We start from the raw sequence: 8,996 nt of genomic DNA on the forward strand, positions 1-8,996 counted from the left end.
AAAAAAAAAAAAAAACTATAAATTGGTTATTTTTTTGGTTTTGAATTATGAACTATGAACTGAACTAGTTCATTTTAAAATGTGTGAACTGAACTTTGAACTAGTTCACGTAGAAAGAGAACTTTCCCAACACTGCCTGTCTGGCGATGTGGCAATAAGAATAATTGTCTTGATGCCAAAAAGATTTTACTTTCACAAGTGGAGCAGTAGGGCTATCGCCATAGTGTTCCGCTTGTTTTATGCATAGAAATTGCTTTATTATAATTATGCAGGGAGTTTTACAGATTATATGGACACTGTAATGTAAGTAGAACAGGAAAGGAAAAACAGAAAATAAAGGAGAAAAGATGAAAGAAAGAGGAGATAAAAGGGAGATAATGATAAAACATTTTATGTCTGCTTCATCACCTGCAAAGAGAAGTACAAAGAACAGCACAACCAACTGACATGGTACAAGACATACAATAAAGTAACACCTAGATACTATCGCTGAGGTAGTATTATTTAATCTGACATCTACTCTGTGTTACCTGAAGATAAGAATATGGGCCTTCTCTATGGAAGTAAATCTCTAAGTACGAAGCAAGTTTACATTAACATAATTTATTTTTTTACACAATGCAGTCTTTTGTGTGTGTGTAGCATGTTTTTATTAACCTGTGGGGCCAACAAACGCCAAAGAATACGGTTTCATCTATACCAGGGGTCGGTAACTCAAAATGTTCAAAGAGCCAAATTGGACCGAAAAACAAAACATAAAAATGTCTGGAGCCGTAAAAAGCTAAAAGTCTTATCTAAGCCTCTTATGGCAACATGGGCTCTGAATGTATTATCCCACTATAGAAAAGGACTATGTGGGCTTAAATATATAATAAGCATTCATGATTAAACGTTTATCGTGGAGCAAATGTCACATAGAAGCATAAGGGGAGGGAGGAGGAGTGAACATTCCCATTGCACGCCGCTTCACTGCGCGCTGCTTCACCGCCCTTCACTGCGTAGTTTAAGTTTTGTTGCATTGATGAAATTATAGAAACACAATAAAATAATCTTTCTATGGTGGACGTGTTTTTGTTGGGAGGAGTTGATTGAGTCATGAGGAACTAAGCAGGAACCGACATCCATCAGAGCATTGCTCTCTAACCCTGAAATCCCACATCCTCCATCTTTGGTGTGACTTATATTTTTAGGATTTGGGGAAAAAATTGAAGAAAGTTCACATACCTGCATCAGAGCGCTACCTGTTTGATCTGTGGATCGTTTTCCATCCTTGCAACAAAATTAGCAGCAGTAGTGGAGTTTGGATAAGCAATACATTTCTTAAATCTATCTTTGCGCTCCTCTAATTTATCCAAAAGTTCTGCAATCACACTTTTTCTCTCCCTCCTAACTTGGTGGTCGGCTACATATTTAGCTTGCCTTCCCTGGAAATTCCTTTCCAAATTACTCTTTTTATTTTTTGACAACCTTTCATTACAGTGCAAAAATGCAGGCAATCCTTCCGCATTGATAATGAAAGCAAATGATTTGGTCCATTCTTTGAATCCTCTTTTCTCATCAGCTAGCTTCCTTTTTTTCCCTTTGGGATCCATGGTCCGGAACACACCGACAGCTTTGCCTGGCACCGCGCCACACTGGTTGCAAGTTATGACCACTGATCTCTATCCCTATGATGCAAATTGTTGTTTAAATGTATTTATTATAGAAATTTTTACAGTCTTGGAAAACATGATTAATTTTTGTTTGACCTCCTGCACACCATATATATATATATATATATATATATATATATATATATATATATTTATAAAAAATCGATTTTCATAAATTTTTGAAAAAGCTCCAGGGAGCCGCAAGGGGAACCCCAAAGTGCTGCATGCGGCTCCAGAGCTGCGGGTTGCCGATCCCCACTTTAGATATAAAAGTACAGTAGAGAGCTAAGGGAAGACACAGTAGTTGACTTGGATTATTGTACTTTCACTGCAGAAATGTACTGACCAAATAAATAAGCAGGTGTATTTTCGGGAGTTCGGGACTTCAAAAATGTTGTGATAAATCATCTTGTTTGCAAGGTAAGCTTTGTCCAGCTCCACAACAGAATTTTATCCCTGCACATCAGCACAGACATACACTTTTGCCCATATTCCAGGCCAGGCACTGGTCATCTCAAAAGCACCCATTATTACTTCACAAAAACGTCACTTCTATGACACACGTTACAAAGTCTGAGCTTGTCTCAAAAACCACTAACACCATTTAATCAAACAAAAGGTGTCTGTTAACCAGTGTTACACCATTATCTGTGCACCAGCAGTAACAGTATATGAATGGGAGAAGAATGAAGTGTATCACCATTCTCTTTCCTTTCATTGTGGCTGAGACTGAGTCATGGCGCTGGATGTGGTATTAAAAACCAAACTACAGTGTCGTTATCCAGGACCTAGAGACAGAAGCTGCTCTGCTACTGGAGATCAAATGGACTTGGTGAGTTTATGACTAAAAGAAAAGATTTGAGTCTCTTGCATATGACTCATTCCAAGCAATGTTGTAAAAATATTTATCTTGAAATGTGTAAGACCAAGGACACTTTTCAGTTATATTTCCGTCTTATTTGTAAATAAATAGAATTATATTTGATCAAACTGCAGAATTTCAAGATATCCTGAGAAAAAAAAATATAAAACCAGCCTTATAGTCAGGGATTAGAGTAGCTTTAAATTCTTGCCAATAATGTTACAAAAAAATTGTATTCAGTCCCACGTGTAGTAACATTGTTTCTACTTTTATGCATAAAGAAAAACAAGCTAAGTCGAAACACAAACAGATAAAACCCTCTCAATAGCATAAAAGTTATTTACTGGACAGATTATTTCTAATTCACTATTGAAATACCGCTCAGCTATTTTAGTAAACAAGTAATCATTAATTGAATTTAACAGACTCTAAATCATGACATTTGCTAAGAGAACGATTTCAGAGCAATAATTAAGCCAAATCTACAAAGGTTATAAAGATTTTGCATTTAAATACATCTGATTTAATATGTTGTATCAAAAACCCAAATGGGATTATTATAGTTTCCCATCACCTGGTTAAAATTCTGTAAAATTTATTGTTATTTGTCAATTTGATTATTAATCATTTAAATGGTTATATTCTTATATTATTATTTTTATATTTAAACACATATTTTATTAATATGAGATACAGCAAAGGAGGATGTATATATTCTCCATGATACCATACAAACAGATCATGATAAGACAGTTATGAAACAGAATAACTCACTATGAGCTTCTATCCAAACAAACCACTTGGATTTAAGATTATTTATTACACATCAAAAACTGAATAGTGTTGCAGTAATACCATGTGCAGACTGAATAAGAACTTGCTTTTTGTGTAGGATGAGGGAAACACGTGATAGATGAAACTCTCTTGGGGCATAAAAGATTTAACTTCCAACTTTTTTACACATCAAACCACCCTCATCATATCCCGTTGCAGGAGCAGCCTCTCTCATAACCCCCTGCGTCGCAGTAGCCCTGGCGAAACTGGTACCATCTGTAGCTTCAGTAATGATGATGGCAAAGAGACCAATCACAGCTTTGAAAGTCAGTGCTTTGACTTTGGTTGCCCAAAATTAGGATGTCCAAAATTGGTATGTTCCATTTAGAACAGTGCAGCAGTTTTATACTCACATGTGCTTCGATACCGAAGATGCATGAAAATCGCTTCCTAACTCTCTGTATAATGTCATTTATAATATAACAACGTCATAAGTCAACGGACTGATCATCAACAACTTAAAGACTAGTTTGATATAGCCTGACTAACTCACAGAATTATATAATTATAGAATGAGCATGACCAAAAATTAAGAAATTTACTAAAATTACTTGTTAGGCAAATTTTTAGAATAAGGTACTTGAAAAATCTTTTATCAATAATTTAAGCCAAATCTGATTTGTCTTAAATAAGAATTGGAGAAAGTAAAAGAGGTAAAGTGCTTCCCCAGCCTGCTGTCTTTAAGTGGTCAATGTATATCTTAAATTTTATTTGGTTATGCAAAGCAAGTTATTTATTTTTTTTTTTATTAGACAGAAGTTGCAGTAGAACTGCCTTTCTATACGAGTTTACATTTAAGACACTTTGCTTTTATATTTGCAAGGAGTATTACTTTCTCCACACTACCTTTTCAATATGCTACCCTACCTTAGCTTGAAGATTCTCTGAAAGTTGTGATTATTTCTAAATAATGAATGACTGATGAAATAGAGTAAAATATCAATGCTTTCTCCAGATCAACATGCTATTCCAGAATATCTACAAGAGACTGTAATGGTTTTCTTAGAGACACTCATACAGACTACAATTACATACACCAAAGATAAGTTTAAATTGTTTAATAAATAAATTAATAAATAGTACAGTAAGAAGCCTCAGTTTTTCTTTTTTCAGTAAGAGATATAAGAGATGTTTGAGCAATGGGGGTGGAAAGGCAGGTTAGTAACAATAAATGGCCAGAAAGTTGATTAGGAGATACATGGAATAATTCTTGAGGTCAGGAATATAATGTTTACTAAAGAAATGTTTTTCCGAAAGGAGGATAAATAAAATTTAAACCCAGGAATTTCAAGCAACGCAGGAACTGAGAGAGAAGTAGGCCTGCTTAACACTAATTGAGCAAAGCAATGTCCTCTGCCTCAGGAAATCCACAGCTCTTTAAACTTATGCTGATAGTGCTTGATAAGCTCCAGCTGTGAGAACACACCTGTCAGTCCAAGCAATCAGATGCAGACACCTACCTACACACACCTGTGGGTAACAGAGAAATAAAGCAAAGATTGTGTTTCTTCTGTTTTTGATGAAATTCAGCTTAGATCATTTTATTAAGTTGTCATCTGATTTATTTTGTCTTTGAAAGAGAATTAAATGACAAGTTACAGAAAGCATTTCTAAAAGGGAGGATATCTCCAGCACACCTATAGCAGATTATTTGAATACTTTATAGAATAAAATGTGTTTAAGTAACCTCTACTAAACAAAAAAAAAGAAAACACTTTTCAGTGACAGTTGATTAAGGTGAAATCTAAAAAGTGCAACAAAGTAAGTGTAGACAATTGCATAAAAAGGCCTTTCAGTGCATTGTGAGGGTAATCATTGCGATACAAAAAATCTCCACATATTGAGACTTTATTTAAAACCCAACAGAATCAAGAGGAATAATTTTAAATTACATTTCTTCTCCCAATTAAAGTACAAGTTAAGACAATATTTTGATCTGAAGAAAAAATATAATACTTAATATATCTTTGTAATTCCAAAAAAGCAATAAAGTAAAATAAAATGATATTGTGGTGCTTTAAAAGGTAAAAAAAAAATAATCCGTAAAAAGTGCTTGAATTTTGCTGGGGGAAATGTATGAACACTATATATTGCAAAAACCACTCAAATATTTGCACCACCTTTGTCTAAACATTTCAGCACACGGATTTGCTCTTTTAGCAGTCTCCAATGTCAAAATAAAAAACAGAAGAATTCCTGCTCTGCCAATATATTTTCTGCTGTTTTATCTCTCATAAAACCTGTCATATCACGCAAAGCCAACATCCCTTTGAAAACATCTGAAGTAGCAAGTCACAAGGTTTCTAAGAAATCCCCTAAAAGTGAAATCCTGATATTTGCTTTTATCTGCATTGCTCTAAGTCACTAAAATCCATGTCATCCGTTGTATCTCTGTGATACACACAGGATAGCAAATCTAGAAGTTGTTGGTTATGATAGCTAATTATGTGCAGCATTGTATATGATTTCCCTCTAATCTTCATGTCATACAGCCAGGGAAGAGTAAAGAGAATTGATCATTTATTCTCCAGCTTTTGCATCTATTCCTGACACATTTAAACAGGAATTCTGCTCTTCTGTCATACTTAACAAAAAAAAAACCTTTTCACACAGCTGATCAAAAGCATGCTTTTACCACTCATATTTAGAAGTGACATTTCTCTTCTGCTTAATTTTAAGTGTGTTTTAGTGTGTTTTTACAATCAGAGCAAAAAGTCAAAAAATAATCAAAAATATGAATTGGGCAATTGTTATTCTGACACAGTACACGTGGTACAAGCCTAACCTCGCAGTAAAGATCAACCAGGGTTTTGTTCAATGCAAATTACAGTCACTGATCTGCTAATCCAATCTGCCTCACCTATCATTGACACCAGGAAATCTAATTGCATGTGACTGATCTGAACATCCTGGAATTGGTCTCGGATAACATCAAGAGACGGTTAGAATTGGGGATGAAATCCACAAAACAGCTGTGGCTGGATAGCTGGAAAAGCATTGCTGCCAGTTAACTTAGAAAAATGAGAAATAACTTTTGGGCAATTGCGGTTTTGGCAACAAATATAAACTATTTACTTTTTTGTTATTTTATTAAATCTATCAATTTCTCTATAGTGGCACATTGTTATTTTTGTTGGGTATTTTGAGAGCTCTATCCTTCCAAATAAGATTTTTATTATGCAAAAAAAAGACACGATGGTTGAAGTCTTAAAAGTAACCATTTGAGTTTTAGTGTGATATGGTGTGTTTCTTAACTAAATAAGTCTAGCTGTATGTCGATGACAAGTATATAACTGCAAACATCTCATTTATAAATTATTTGTACAACAAAATTGAGAGAAGAAGGTTTTACCGGAAAATTGATATTTAAAAACATCTGAGGGAAAAAAAATGGGAAAAAAAGATGTGGACCAAATGAAACATGTGATACACCAAAGCTGCAACTGCTGCTGCTATTGGCTGTCTCCGGCAGTCTATGGAGGAAAGGCGGGGTACACCCGGGACAGGTTGCCAATCTGTCGCAGGCGACATACAACTACGCCTACATAATCACACCTCAAGACAATTAAGGGAAGCCAATTAACCTAACACTTACGTTGTTAGACTGTTTGAGGAAGCCAGAGTACCCGGAAATTGAACCCAGAACCATCTTGCTGCAATGCAAACAAACTGTGCCACTGTGCTGCCCGCTTATGTTTATCTCAGCAATATTGTAGCCACAGCCCTATTATGAAGTTTGAGGTACCCCCCACCGCCACCACCCTCCTCGCACCTTTACTTGTTTCTGCAGCCAGGTCTGATGTTGGTAATAATAATAGTTTTGATTAAGCCATAAAATGAATGGAAAATGAAAGGAAATCAATGGACGGTTCTGTAAGGATAAATGGATGTATAACATATGTCTGTGTGTCTCAGCGTGGAAATAGACACTTGTCAAGGATGTATAAATGCATTCACTAGATGTGGAAAACAACAAACAGAAAAAAAAATCTCCAAAGAAATGTTTTAAATGGATTTCAAGCTCTCAGAATTTCATTCCTTCATTTACCAGCAAGAGAAGCTGAAAAGGGGCCTGTCAGAAATATCCATCATCATTATCAGAAAAATCTCGTTTGTATTCATCATCAGATGTGGGTTGAAATGTGAACCTGCTTATCATCCCTCATGGGATACAGGTCATTCTTGAAAAGTCAAAGACAGTTCCTGCATGCTGAGATAGAAGTCATCATATACCACATTCTCCATTTCTTTTTGAACTTTAAATGGATTCTCTGGAGAAATAATACCAGCTCATGAAAAAAAAAAAAAAAAATACATTGCAAGATAGAATCTCCTGTTGGATCCAATTTTTTTTTATTACATTCAGATGTTTTGTTTTTCATCAAACTGTACTTCTTTTATTTTGTATGAGTACCATTTGTATATATTTACTTGGTCATTTTGGAGAATATTAAAGCACCAATGGACATCTTGTTCTCATCTGAGATCAAAACACATCATAGATCAGTATAAAAAAAAACACTCAGATATTTTACAATACAAAAAAAGCCACTTAAAAATTTAAGTTTATGGTAATTGCTAAACGCAATTTTCTGTACGCTTTTTTTTTTTTTTTTTTTTCGAAACCCCTTTTGAGCAACAGTCAAGCAGAAGAACAGATCAAAGGTAACCACACTGGGAGTTAGTGTAAAACATCTGCTGCATTTTTTTCCTTATTGGTTGCTCAAAAGAGGCTTCTTCATATTCTTTGTTTCGTCTTTCAGGGCAAAGAACACAGTCAAACAGCCACAGAGTGATTCCACACCCATGAACTCCACTGAGATCATACATCCTTTACACAGAAAATTAAGATCTAACAATTACTAATTATTCAGTGCAGAGCAATAGTACTGTATGATATGGGGTTAGAGATGGGGAAATATTATATATTTTTTTAACAGTGTCCTGTCTGGCAATGTGGCAATACGAATAATAGTCTTGATGCCAAAAAGAGACCAACAGATTTTGCTTTCACAAGTGTAGCAGTATGGCAATTGCCATATAGCTCCACTTGTTTCATGCATATAAATTGCTTTATTATAATTATGCAGGGAGTTTTACAGTTTATATGGACACTGCAATGTAAATAGAGCAGAAAAACAGAAGAAGAAAAAGGAAAAAAAAGAGAAAAGATGAAAGAAAGAGGAGATAGAAAGGAGACTGACAAAACATTTTCAGTCTGCTTCATTACCTGCAACAAGATGTAAACAGAACAGCACAACCGAAAGACATGGAACGAGGCATACAATAAAGCAACACCTTGAAACTATTGCTGAAGTAGTATTATTAAGTCTGACATGTACTCTGTGTTACCTGAAGATATGAATGTAGGCTTTCTGTATGGAAGTGAATCTCTCAGTACCCGGAACCAAGCACCTGTAATTGTTTGTGAGGGTGCACTTATGCATGTAAAGTTTATCCATAGAGAAAATGCTCAATAGTCGTGGGGAGAGCTGAAGAGGCGCACCCCCCAGAGCACTGAGTCCAGCGCCGGGAGATCCAAAGCCCCAGACGCCCAAAGGGACCCCAATAGCGAAAGCACCAAGGAGGGGCCAGCCCAGAAAATCAGACTCCCACCAAGGGAGGAGGAGAGACAGCCCCAAGGAAGC

The sequence above is a fragment of the Cyprinodon variegatus genome, unplaced genomic scaffold, assembly GCF_000732505.1.
Source record: "Cyprinodon variegatus isolate N-32 unplaced genomic scaffold, C_variegatus-1.0 Scaffold240, whole genome shotgun sequence".
Classification (NCBI taxonomy): domain Eukaryota; kingdom Metazoa; phylum Chordata; class Actinopteri; order Cyprinodontiformes; family Cyprinodontidae; genus Cyprinodon; species Cyprinodon variegatus.